Genomic DNA, 12,331 nt, shown 5'->3' on the forward strand with positions numbered 1-12,331 from the left:
CAGCCTCCTAAAGTGCTGGGATTACAGGCATGAGCCACCGTGCCCACCCTTATTGATATATTTTATTAGTAGCTTCCAGTTAAAAAAAAATGATGTTTAATTATTGTTAACCATCAATATCCCTGGAATCGGTTGATGTTTCAAGCTGTGAAACATGTTGAAGGGTTTTCAACAGATACAGTGTCATATTGCAGCATGGGGTCCGAACTAATTTCTAGACTTAAAACTGATGAAATTTTTGTTGTGTGTTGGTATTTAGGGGGGATGAAATTTCACTTGTAGTGAGTCTAGTGAGTCTAGAGTCATTTAGGAACGAATCTTGTTCTGTTACTTGCAGTGTTCAGTTGTGATGAAAAGAAATCCCCTGGGCTATTTTTGTTAAATCAATTTTATGTCTTTTAGTTATCTATCATGAGGTTTGCTTTAGTGAGTGAAAGTCTATGTTTCCCAATGTGCATATGTGTGTATTTATGTATACATGCTCTACTTAAAACTATGAAAATCTCAATATATTGCTAGCTTCTTGCTGTGTATGACTGTACTTAGTGTAAACTCTTTCAATTGGGAGTGATGTCTGAAACTAAAAACTATGTGGTGCTACAAGCTAGGCTGTGTAACCCTCAATTCAAACTCATAGTCATAGATCATCTTTTCTCCCAGCCATGTTGTCATAACACTGATGAAAGCTATCATACTTCATTCATTCAGCTAACCTTGATTGAGTGAGTACCTACTCTATCCTAAGCATTGACATTGACATTGTAGTGAGTACCTACTCTATCCTAAGCATTGACATTGACATTGTAGTGAGTACCTACTCTATCCTAAGCATTGACATTGACATTGTAGTGAGTACCTACTCTATCCTAAGCATTGACATTGTTGCTGGAAGTAAAACAGTGACTCAGACCTGGTCACCAACTGCTCAGGATGTTTTTTGTTAAGGCTCTTGTCCATAATGTAGTCTAAGCCGACCACATGCTAATTGACTACATGTAAAGTGAATGAGGTCAGATTCTGTTCGCAGCTGCCCAGACTGATGTGCTTAAAGCAATCTCTGGACAGATGGGGCATCTGGCACCTGTTGTGACTGCATCATGTTCTGTGGAATAAAGGAGGGAACTGGAAGGCTTGCAGTGAAGCAAAGGCAAAGCTATTTCCCCAGATGCCACGGCATGATTCGTAGCCCTCTTTGGCTGGCTTCACAATCTGCCCAAACTTGAGAAGCTCAAGGTTAAACTAGTTCTAGTTTAAACTAGGACTTTCTGTGTAATTTTTAAAACGTCCCCAACTGAAAAAGAACTACACATTCCTCTCAGCTTACTATAAAGAATAATAGACACTAGTCCATGTTGAATATATTTAAATGGGATGGTCTGCAAATTTTCATACTTGAACTGTCCTTTAATGTTTAAACTGAACGCACACAGTCTTATAGGCAGCTGGAATAGAGACAAAGGTTGCTCAGCTCCACAAGTATTTACTAAGCATTTTCCTAAGAAAAGCACTATGAAAGATCAAAACACACACACTCAAAAATCCACAATAATGTTCAAAACAACCAAACTTTGGGATTTTTAGATGTCACCTCGCCTCTTTGGGTGTTTTTGGTCCAAGTGCTGATGGTGCAGTACAGGAAGCTCTGAGATCATCTATATCATTCCCCAAGAAAGGTAGCAGATGAGAAGGCTGAGGCCTGGGAAGATAAATGTTGCAAACTTTGCGTGTTCATTAGGGAAAGCATGAAAATCAATTGTGGGTCCTCTGGTAGCAAACATGGGCCACCTTCTCCACACATTTCCCACTGCCCCACCGATCCCGCATGCATCATTTCAGAAGGCTACCAAGTAATAACTCTTCTAACTGGTAAAATATGTTATTTGGAGAGGAGGAGGAGCTTTGTTGGGAAAAAAGAAGCGGAGAACGAGCTTCTAATCCCAAAAGTTGGGATCAAACTATTTCTAAGATAGCCTTGAATTGCATCAACGTAGCAGTGGTTAGTTCATAGGTGAATTACAGCTTGATGGAAACAATAACATCGTCATGCTTGGGTTGCACATTTTAAACTTGTAAAATGATAGCCGACTCGAATGCCAATCATGAGCTTCCCAAACAGCAGCTGTCACTGTGTGGTGGACTTGGCTCTGAGTGTCTCAGGTCACCCTGATGTGTTCCAGTGTTTGCTGTTTCAGGGTCATTGAGTACACGGTGGCCACCGCAGATCACAGACTCATGGCAGGGACTGTCTAACCCTCACAATCAGGAGAGTTGGAGCTTAAGAATCAATGCACAGCCTTACTTACACTTTTCATTTAAACTGTGCTTGAAGCTTTAAATGTTTCCAGCTGTGCATGTATTAGAAGGGATAAAAGAATAAGGGAAGAACTTCAGAAAATAGTGTTGTTCCAAAGGAGGGCTTGGTAATTCTAAATGGCCAGTAGGGCAGGCCAGAGGCCGCTGAGGATTCACATCACAGGAGAGAAAGTATTTACCAGTAGGGCTGCTTTGATTGATGGGTCCTGGGAATTTCTGCAACATGCCCTGCAGCACCTAACAGCAGGACGGATATTTTCAAGGCTGAATCTTTTTCTGCCCTTCTGCTCCTGGGGAAAATAATTTCCAATCCCACTGCAGCTCTACCCTAGCCAATTAATGGAATTCTTTCAGTGATTTTTCATTTGTGAGTCTGATATGCTCAGCTCTTGGCCTAATTAGACAAGAGGGAGCCGCTGATTGCTGTCTCCAGACTTCTTGCTTGGGACATGCATTCTCAGTTTCTTTACACCAGTAGTTGTATTAATAAAGGAAAGAGGAGGGGGTTAGGTGCAGTGGCTCACGCCTGTAATCCCAGCACTTTGGGAGGCTGAGGAGGGTGGATCACGAGGTCAGGAGTTCGAGACCAGCCTGACCGACATGGTAAAACGCTGTCTCTACTAAAAATACAAAAATTAGCCGGGTGTGGTGGTGCACACCTGTAATCCCAGCTCTCAGAAGGCTGAGGCAGGAGAATTGCTTGAACCTGGGAGGCAGAGGTTACAGTGAGCCGAGATCGTGCCACTGCACTCCAGCCTGGGCGACAGAGTGAGACTCCATCTCAAAAAAAAAAAGAAAAAAAGAAAAAGGAGGGAAACATTCCAAATCTGCCAAGACATTAAATATATAATGGATGCATATAGTATTTTCAAAATTTAAAAGACATAAAGTAGGTCTCTCTCCCAACCCTGTCCCCTTCCCAGAAACAACCCCTATTAACTTTGTCTATTCCTAGAGATATATCTATGTATATGCATTTAATGTCTGTATATATATACATATAGATCTATTTATCTTTTTCATTCACAGAAATGGTAACATGTACATAATTCCATACCTTACTTGCTTCTTTTTGTTTTGTTTTTGTTTTTGTTTTTGAGATGGAGTTTCACTCTTGTTACCCAGACTGGAGTGCAGTGGCGCAATCTCGGCTCACTGCATCCTCCGCCTCCCGGGTTCAAGCAGTTCTCCTACTTCAGCTTCCTGAGTAGCTGGGATTACAGGCGCCTGCCACCACGCCCAGCTAATTTTTTGTATTTTTAGTAGAGACGGGGTTTCATCAGCCAGGCTGGCTGGTCTCGAATTCCTGGCTTTGGGTAATCCACCCTCCTTGGCCTCCCAAAGTGCAGGGATTATAGGCGTGAGCCCCCGCACCCGGCCACCGTACTTGTTTTTACTTCTCTTAGGGATTGTTCCAGGTTAGCACATGTAGACCTCCCATATTTGCTTTTAATAACTACAGGAATGTTTGTTAAACATTGTTTACATGATACATCATTTACTAGCCTTTTATTGCTGGACATTTTGGTTGTACAATCTTCTGCTGTCCTAACAGTAATTAAGTGTTACCCTTTAACATAAATATTTCAGCACATATGCTAATTTATCTGTATTGTCAGTTTGCAGAAATAGAATCACTAGGCCAAATGGTATACACTTTTAAATATTTAAAAATTTAAATATAGACATTGTCATATTGCCCTCCTATAGAGGATTTCTTCATTGACTTCTTCCTGGCAGTACATAAGAATGCATCCTCCAACCCCTTTCCCCTCTCCCCATCTCCACCTTGGCCATATCAGAGTCTGTCTTTTGCAGGAGAAAAGGTTTTGATCTGGGACGAGCATGAATATTTTTAAAACTCACCCCATGGGTGTCAGCAGTGTTTCAGTTGCAAGTCACAGAAAATCTGCCTCAAACTGAGTTAAACCAAAATTTAAAAAAAAAAAAAAAAAAAGATGGAGAAGTTGATGGGCACATGTAACAAAAGTCCAGAGAGAAAATGTGCTTCAGGCGTAGCTGGATCTAGGGAGGGCTGGCATGTCATGGCACAGCTTCAGGGGCACAGTCACATTGCATTAGGAAACAGTGTGAAGGCTGTCCCTGGAGTTAGTGGCCATATGTTCAAGAACACAACTGAGCTTATAGGGACTTGGTCTCTCTCCATTTCCCAGCCCTGTTTCCTTGGGGTTTGCTTTGTTTGCAGGCAGGCTTTCTCCACGTGGCAGCTCTAGGTTTACATTCTATGAACTTTATAACCTCAATCTAAGAGCTTCTCCTTCTCTGTAGATACAGCCAAAGTCACGCAGTTGTTCCTCATTGATCTGACTTTGGTCAGATACTCATCCCAAGTAATTGATCACTTCTAGGAACGTCTTTTGGTTTGCTTGCCTGTCACCCATTCCCTGTTCTTCTGAGAGTAGCCCCTTGATTTTCTTCCTCAACTCTAAGTCCCCATGGTTCTAGGGCCCTTCCTTCATCTAGGGCTGAGCATGTGACCATAGGCATGGCCAGTCAGCACCCATTCTACCAACGACCAAAGTGATTCTGATTCTTGGACTCTACCTCCTTGACCACTAACCCATCTGTAGGCTAGACCAGTTTGTCTGAGACTCAGGAGAGTTATAGCTGAAGAAGATGGGAGATGGAAGTGCATACAAATCACCTAGCGATCTTGTAGTAAAGCAGATTCTAATTTATTAGGTGTGAGATGGGATCCACTGCATTTCTAACAGGGTCTCGGAAGATGTTGATGCTGCTAGTCCAAGGGCCACACTTTGAAGCAGAGAGACATAAAGTGGATCCAATGGCCTCTCTAGGTTCCTCCTGGTCTAATGATTTTGAGATTTTTGTAGCATATACAAAAGGATATGAAACAAACAAAATCTCCATGTGCAATCAATTCTAATTTGTCTCCACTTCACATAGCAAATAGAAGTCACATTTTAATGATCACATATATCCAAAACCATAAATATTATGAAAACATTCATTCACTTAAGAAATACAGTTCCATTTCCTGCCTTGATGGGGTTGGGAGAGGAAGCCTTCATTAAATTTTTCTAAAAGAATCATACTTTTGACCAATGTTGGCAAGAAAGTAACTTTTTCTTTTGGGGACTGTGAGCTCTCTGTTGTCTTACTGAAAAACAAAACAAAACAAAAAAACTGCTGCTGATTCTACTGTCAAGTTAGTGACTTATTTGTGCTTTACCTGAGGAACCAATTTGCCCTTGGCAGACACTGGGCTTTATATATCTAGTTATCCCATCATAGCTGGGTGACCTAGTGGCAAAAACTGGGGACAGTCTACTGTTTTCTTGAGAATAACACAGTCACTCTCTGTCTCATGACCAACTGCTCTTCACATCTTCTTTTTAAATAAATTCTTTTCTCATTATCTCTCAGTACCGATATCTCAATCCAGGAATAACTTGAACAACATCTAAAGAGTTTCTTTGCTCTCCCTTATTCAAATGGGCTGTTGAATGGACTCCCCAATACCCAGCACCATTTATTGAAACAGAAAAATGATTTCTTTTGGAAAGGAATTTCATGCCTTGTTATCCCCAACAATGTCTCTAAAATACAAGGTTACATGGCATTTCCAGAAAGTCCCTATTCAGTCCTGAGACTGAAAAGCAAAAATAAAATTTTAAAGGGGGCTCCAGAAGCCCATGGCATTGTCTGCTAGATATCTTCATGCTTTGAGGATCATTGTGTGGCATTGTAAAGATATTTGCTTTAAAATCATGCCTCCTGGAAGGAAAATTGTAGCCTCAAACAATTGTGTCATTATGCAAATAGGTGTTAATGAATCGATTGTACAAAGTAGACTGTGATTGAGAGTTGCTGTTCTTATGAGAAGATCATAGAAAGACAGCTGGATTTTCTTCTGCCTTTTTTGGAATCCTTATACTCATTCTGCTTCACAGATAAGACTTCTACCAGAAGGCAAGTTGTGCAGAATTCTCATCTTGTGCTTTATTTTCTTATTGCTAAACTGTTAAGTAAAGCCAGTCCCATCCGTAAGTTTGAAAAGCCGCTTTAGGACTTAATTATTAAAATGTAACATCTCCTCCATAAATACTGATCATCTAGAAATACTGTGGTGTCCACATTTGCCTTTTAAGATTAATATAACCCATCCTCTCCTGTAAGAAATGGGATTTCCAGGCCCTCTCCTGGCTCTGTGTATCTGCGATTGACTTGCTGAGTGCTGGAGTTACCCTTAGAGGGTGCCTCAGCTGGGAAGTCATTGATCAACAAATTGCACCTTGATGGTAGAATAGAAAGAAGAGCGGTATATATTGTAGCAGGGAATTGTCTTTATCCATTAGTGATGTACATACCAGGAGATAGAAGATTTGGAGATTTGTCAATTGGCCTAATGACATTTTCCCAGCAAGTCTTTATTGGGCACCTGCTGTGTTCCGAGGCATAATGGTTGGCTCTGGGTATACAGTGATGATCCAGCATACTGAGCCCTGACCTCATGGAGGTAACTTAAATGAGCTATTTAATGCCTGGACTTGACTTGAAAGATGAAGCTAATTCCTAACCTCACTGGATTGCTGTGATAGTGAAACACATTTTTGAAAGTATAAAGTATTAAATGCAGAGTTCCTGAGGTCGGAATGATGACACAGCCTCAGCAATGTCCTTAACCTTGAACTTTCTAACATTAGCTCTTTTTTTCTATTATCTACTTTCATGAAGTTATCCTCACGGCCCTCACTTTGCCCTTTGTCTTTTTATGACAGTTGCATTTTCCTCTCCAAGGATTGTCCTGTTTTCCTGATTCTTGAACAGTGCCAGCTTTTTATCTGCCTTGCAAAATATTTTTCTAAAGGAGGGGCCTCCTAAGAAATTTCATGAGTATTTGATAGGAACTTAGAAAGAAAAAAGTGACTATTCACAAAAGATAGTGAGACAAAAACGAAAAGTAGCTTTCTGTATTATACGTACAATAAAAATCAGAACTTAACACCCCAGAATACAGTTCTCATGAGACATCTCTGTCATTTGCTAGAGTTAGAAATAAACAGAGAACAGTTTTGGAGTTGGGTGAGTAGCCAGCCTTGTCGTCTGTGGATAGGAATGATGAGGGTCATGTCTGAGTGAGGGAGAGAGTGGAGAGGCAGTCTCTTGAGCATGTGTTGGAGCAGCTGAGACTTGGAAGCATGCAGGGAACATTTCTAAGAATGCCTTTGCTGTACATGTTGGAGGAAGAGCTCAGGCTTGCATTTAAAAGACCCCTGGTCTGTCACAGCCTCCCCGGGTATGTTTTGGTTTTGGTTTTTTGGATTTTTTGAGTCACTGCACAAACTTTATCTATGATCTGTTAACTGGGGGAGTCCTTCTTCTTGTCCCCAATTCTAATGTCCAGAGTAATGTATGTGTCTCTGTCTCTCTCTGCTCTGTGTCCCTGTCTCTGCATCTCTTCTTCTTTCCCACACACAAGCTCTCCACTGCACTTATGTGATTTTATCACTAAGACTGGGAAAGCTGAGCAAACCTCAAGTCTGAGCCCCTAAAGAAATGTTTTAGAGGATTTTGTTTACACTTTGTATATTGCACAATTAATGCATCTTAAGAGATTAAGAGCTGCTGCTTTTCTCCATCCCTCACCTAAGTAAGTGAATGAATGAATGAATGAATGAATAAATAAATAAATAAATAAATAAATAAAGAGGCAGCTTAGCATCATGGTATAGTGCAGTGTTGGCAAACACTTTCTGTAAAGGGCCAGATATTTTACATTTTTAAGCTTAAATATTTTAACCTTTGTGGACCATACAATCTCTGCCGTAACTACTCAAGTTGGCCAGTGAATCATGAAAGCAGCTATAGGCAATATGTAAACAAGTGAGCATAGCCGTGTTCCAATAAACTATGGACACTGAAATTTGAATTTAATGGAAGTGTTGCATGTCATGAAATATTACTCTTTTTTTTTTTTTTTTTGCCAACAGTTTAAAACTACAGCCCTCATGAAAAACAGGCTCTGGGATAGATTTGGCCCCTGGACCATTGTCGTTTGCCAACTCCTGGTAGAGTGGAAGAAACTCAGAACAAGAAGTGAGAAGCCTTACCTTCCAATTTTAGTTTTACTACTTTTTAGTTTTGACATAATCATTTTGCTTCTAACCTCAGTTTCCCCATCTGAAAAATGAGTGTGGAAAGAGGGTAAACAGGAACTTTAGAGTGGAGAAACCTGGCAGACACTGTCTCAGTCAGGTGGTCATGGTCAACATCATCAGTGCTAAGTCGTGATAGAGTAAGAAATATTTGGTCTTTGTCCCTGGTTCCTGACACAGAACTTCTATAACCCTTGGAATTTCCTGAGTGACAGGCATGATAGGAGCATTTTCTATTATTCATAACAAGCCCCTTCAGCCTTACCTGAGTTTCTGCTAATGAGGTGACTTTGGTGGGCCCCTAGATAGCTCCAGGATGGAACTGGTTGCCAAAGGAACCAACCATATAATTAGAGAGTGGAACTTTCAGGGCCCCTGATATGGTTTGGCTGTGTCTCCACCCAAATCTCATCCTGAATTGTAGCTCCCACAATTCCCACGTGTTGTGGGAGGGACACGGTGGGAGGTAATTGAATCATGGGAGCAGGTCTTTCCCATGCTGTTCTCATGATAGTGAATAACTCTCATGAGATCTGATGGTTTTATAAAGGGGAGTTCCCCTGCACAAGCTCTCTCTTGCCTGCTGCCATGTAAGATGTCCCTTGTTCTTCTGCTGTGATTGTGAGGCCTCCCCAGCCATATAAAACTGTGAGTCAATTACAACTCTTTCCTTTATAAATTACCCAGTCTCAGGTATGTCTTTATTAGCAGCATGAGAACAGCCACCCTTCTTTCAGGGAGTGGTGAAGGGGTCGAGATTGAGTTAATCACCAATGGCCAATGATGTAATCAATCATACCTCTGTTATGGAAGCTCCATTAAAAAACCCTAAAGGACAGGGTTCTGAGGGTTCCAGATTGATGAATGCATCCATGTACCAGGAATGGGGCAGATCCCAACCCCACAGGGGTGGAAGCTTCTGCACTCTGCCCCTTCTGGACCTCACCTCGTGTGCCTCTTTCTTGAGCTGCTCATGTATATCCTTTATAATAAACAAGTAAGAGTAGGAAAGTATTCTCCTTAGTTCTGTGAGCCCTAAGGAGGGAGTTTTAGGACTCCCCTGACCCCCAATTTATAGTCAGTCAGATGTATGGAGGGCCCAGGACTTGCAATTGGTGTCTGGAACAGGGCAGTCTTATGGGGCTCTGTGTTAACTCCAGGTAGTTAGTGTCAGAATTGAATTGAATTGAATTACAGGATACCTGGCTGCTGTACAGAAAACTGGAGAATTAGTGTGGGGAAAACCCCCCACATTTGGTGTTAGAAGTGTTGTGAGTGAAGCAGTTGAGAGCCACATTGATAGCATGCACCCTTGATAGGATTTGATGCAAATGGCACCCCAGCCCTGCAGTCATCCTTCAGAAAAGCCATTGACACCAGTTTAAGCATGAGAAAACAACCAGGTAGACCTAGGGAGAGTCTACAATATACCCGATCGCTATTCCTCAAAACTGTCAAGGCCATCAAAACCAATGCAAGTCTGAACCACAGTCACAGATCAGAGGAAACTAAGGAGACATGATTAAACATCATGTTGTGTCCTGGACATGGGATCTTGGGAGAGAAAAAAGACATTAGGGAAAAACTGGTGACATCTGAACAAAGTGTGGAGCTTAGTCAATAGTCCTGTGTTGGTGTCGGTTCCTTGGTTGTGACAAATCTACTGTGGTCATGTAAGATGTTCATATTGTAGGGACCTAGGTTAGGAGAATAGGTGAATTTTGCAACTTTGTTATAAATCTAAAGCTGTTCTACAATAAAAGCTTTACAGTAAGAAAACATTAAGAAAAATCTCCAGTATTTGGCAGTTGATTAGGTAAGGAGGTCAAGGGAGAAGGAGAAATAAAGATTTTTGTCAAAGTCTTTGGCCTGATTACCTCAGAAGTTAGCTATGTGAGTGGATGGAAATGACAGAATATAGGAGGCAGTCTGGCTTGCAATAGGAAATAATGAACTTGTGGTACTAGGGATATATCCATGAATGTGATGTACCGTTTAACAGTTGAAGTAAGAAAAATGGCCAGAAAGGGCTTTTGGATTTCAGATGTTTGGTTTAAAATGACCTCTAGCCTCACAGCATTTGGCATTTAATTCTAATTTAAGAAAGAAGATGAACTGGATTAAAAATAAAATAGTGATTGAACTTGTATAAATAGCTGGACTCCTGCTCTTGTTCCTATGTTTCTATGTGGGTAAATTTATCTTTTTGTCATTAACACATTGCTTGGAGTTGGAGTAGCTATCAGCCCCTCTTTATTTGCAGAAGGACTTAGAGTCATGTTGCCAAGTGAAACATGATTTAAGTGACTCAGCAGCCAGAGCTAGCCCTTTTTCTTTAGCTAGAAGTGCTAGTTGTGTTGACCCAAATATACTGGAGCGCATGTTTTGTTTACTTCAGACAAGAAGTAAGAGCTTTGTTTGAGTCATTCCTTTTTCTATCTTCCCTATTTGTATTTTACAGCCAGAACTGCCTCAAAAATGCACACAGCCATTCATCAGAGGCCTGCGATGTCTGCTGTGCATTAACAATATATGAAATGTGTGAAATTTATCAGTGTAAGATCAAACCACAGGCAAGACCTCACGCCTGCATAGGTCATGAACAGGCACTTCACCAAAGAAGAAATTCAGGTGGCAATACACGTGTGAAAAAAATTAAACTTTGCAAATAACGAAAGATATATAATTAAACTTGTGAAGATAGCAAAGAAATACAGGAACCAATGCTGGCAAGGGTATGAGGAAGAGTACACTGGCGGGATTATAGATCAACATAATTTAGGGGGAGGGCAGCTTGACACATATATTCCAGACTTTAAAATGTATCTATCCTTTGTTTCAGTCAGTCCACTTCTAGAGATTATTCTAAGGGAATAATGGGACAGGCATATAAAGATATATGTAAAGAATGACCATCTAAGCATTGTTTAAAATAGTAAAGAACCGATGATAACATCTAACAATAAACAGACACTGGTTAGCTTCAGTGTTGTAGATGTAGCAATTATAATAGAAAGACTTGCATGAAGTTTTTGAAAAAAAAATTTCAAAATGCATTCATATGGTCCAGTTTATACAACTTGTATGTGTGCATGTACACTTCTAAAAGAACATATGCTAAATGTTAAATGCTTTTAAACTGTAAATGAAAATGTTTTAATTCTAAACCAAAATGTGGACTCTCAGTGCTAAATTCTGAGTGATGTAAACTGTCCTCTCATAAATTACTATTATTTTTGTAGAGCCTGAAACATGTTCCCATCACCACCCGTATGCTCCCTCTCCAAAATAATCCTGACTTTCTTAAATAAAAATTATAGTTCATCCTAAATTATTAAGAATTTTCATTCACAGTGTGAAGAATCTAGAGCTGTGTTGTAGAGAAGCCAGCAAATAGTTATTGTTCCTTAGTTTTATTTTATGCTATAGTAGTTAAAATACCCAAAACAGTGCTTCATAAAAATAAAAATTTAAAAAAAAACACTATACTTACAAATACAGGGTGAAAAATGGGATTTCAGTGGAAAATGGGATTTTCTTCCCCTTGATTTCATTAATTTACATCTTGCCTTTTTCCAAATATATGTAAAGTACCTAGATCTTTCAATAGAACATGCGCTGAACATAAAAAAGTGTTCACACACATGAAATAACCAGCTGCACCATCGTACTGCCTCCAAGGTAGTATGATAAAAGGCAGGGATGATAAAAGGCAGAACATATTTCCAAAGACACTCAAGATCTCTGAACTAGAGACTTCACCTTTCACACATGAATGAAATGATTCAAAAATCATCTTTCTTCCAAAGTCAATTGAAAACCAGTGTGGTCATGTAGTTCGGATCAGACCAGGGGCAGAGCTTGAGAAGAAGAACTGA

Source organism: Mandrillus leucophaeus, unplaced genomic scaffold (assembly GCF_000951045.1).
Source record: "Mandrillus leucophaeus isolate KB7577 unplaced genomic scaffold, Mleu.le_1.0 Scaffold377, whole genome shotgun sequence".
NCBI classification, from domain to species: domain Eukaryota; kingdom Metazoa; phylum Chordata; class Mammalia; order Primates; family Cercopithecidae; genus Mandrillus; species Mandrillus leucophaeus.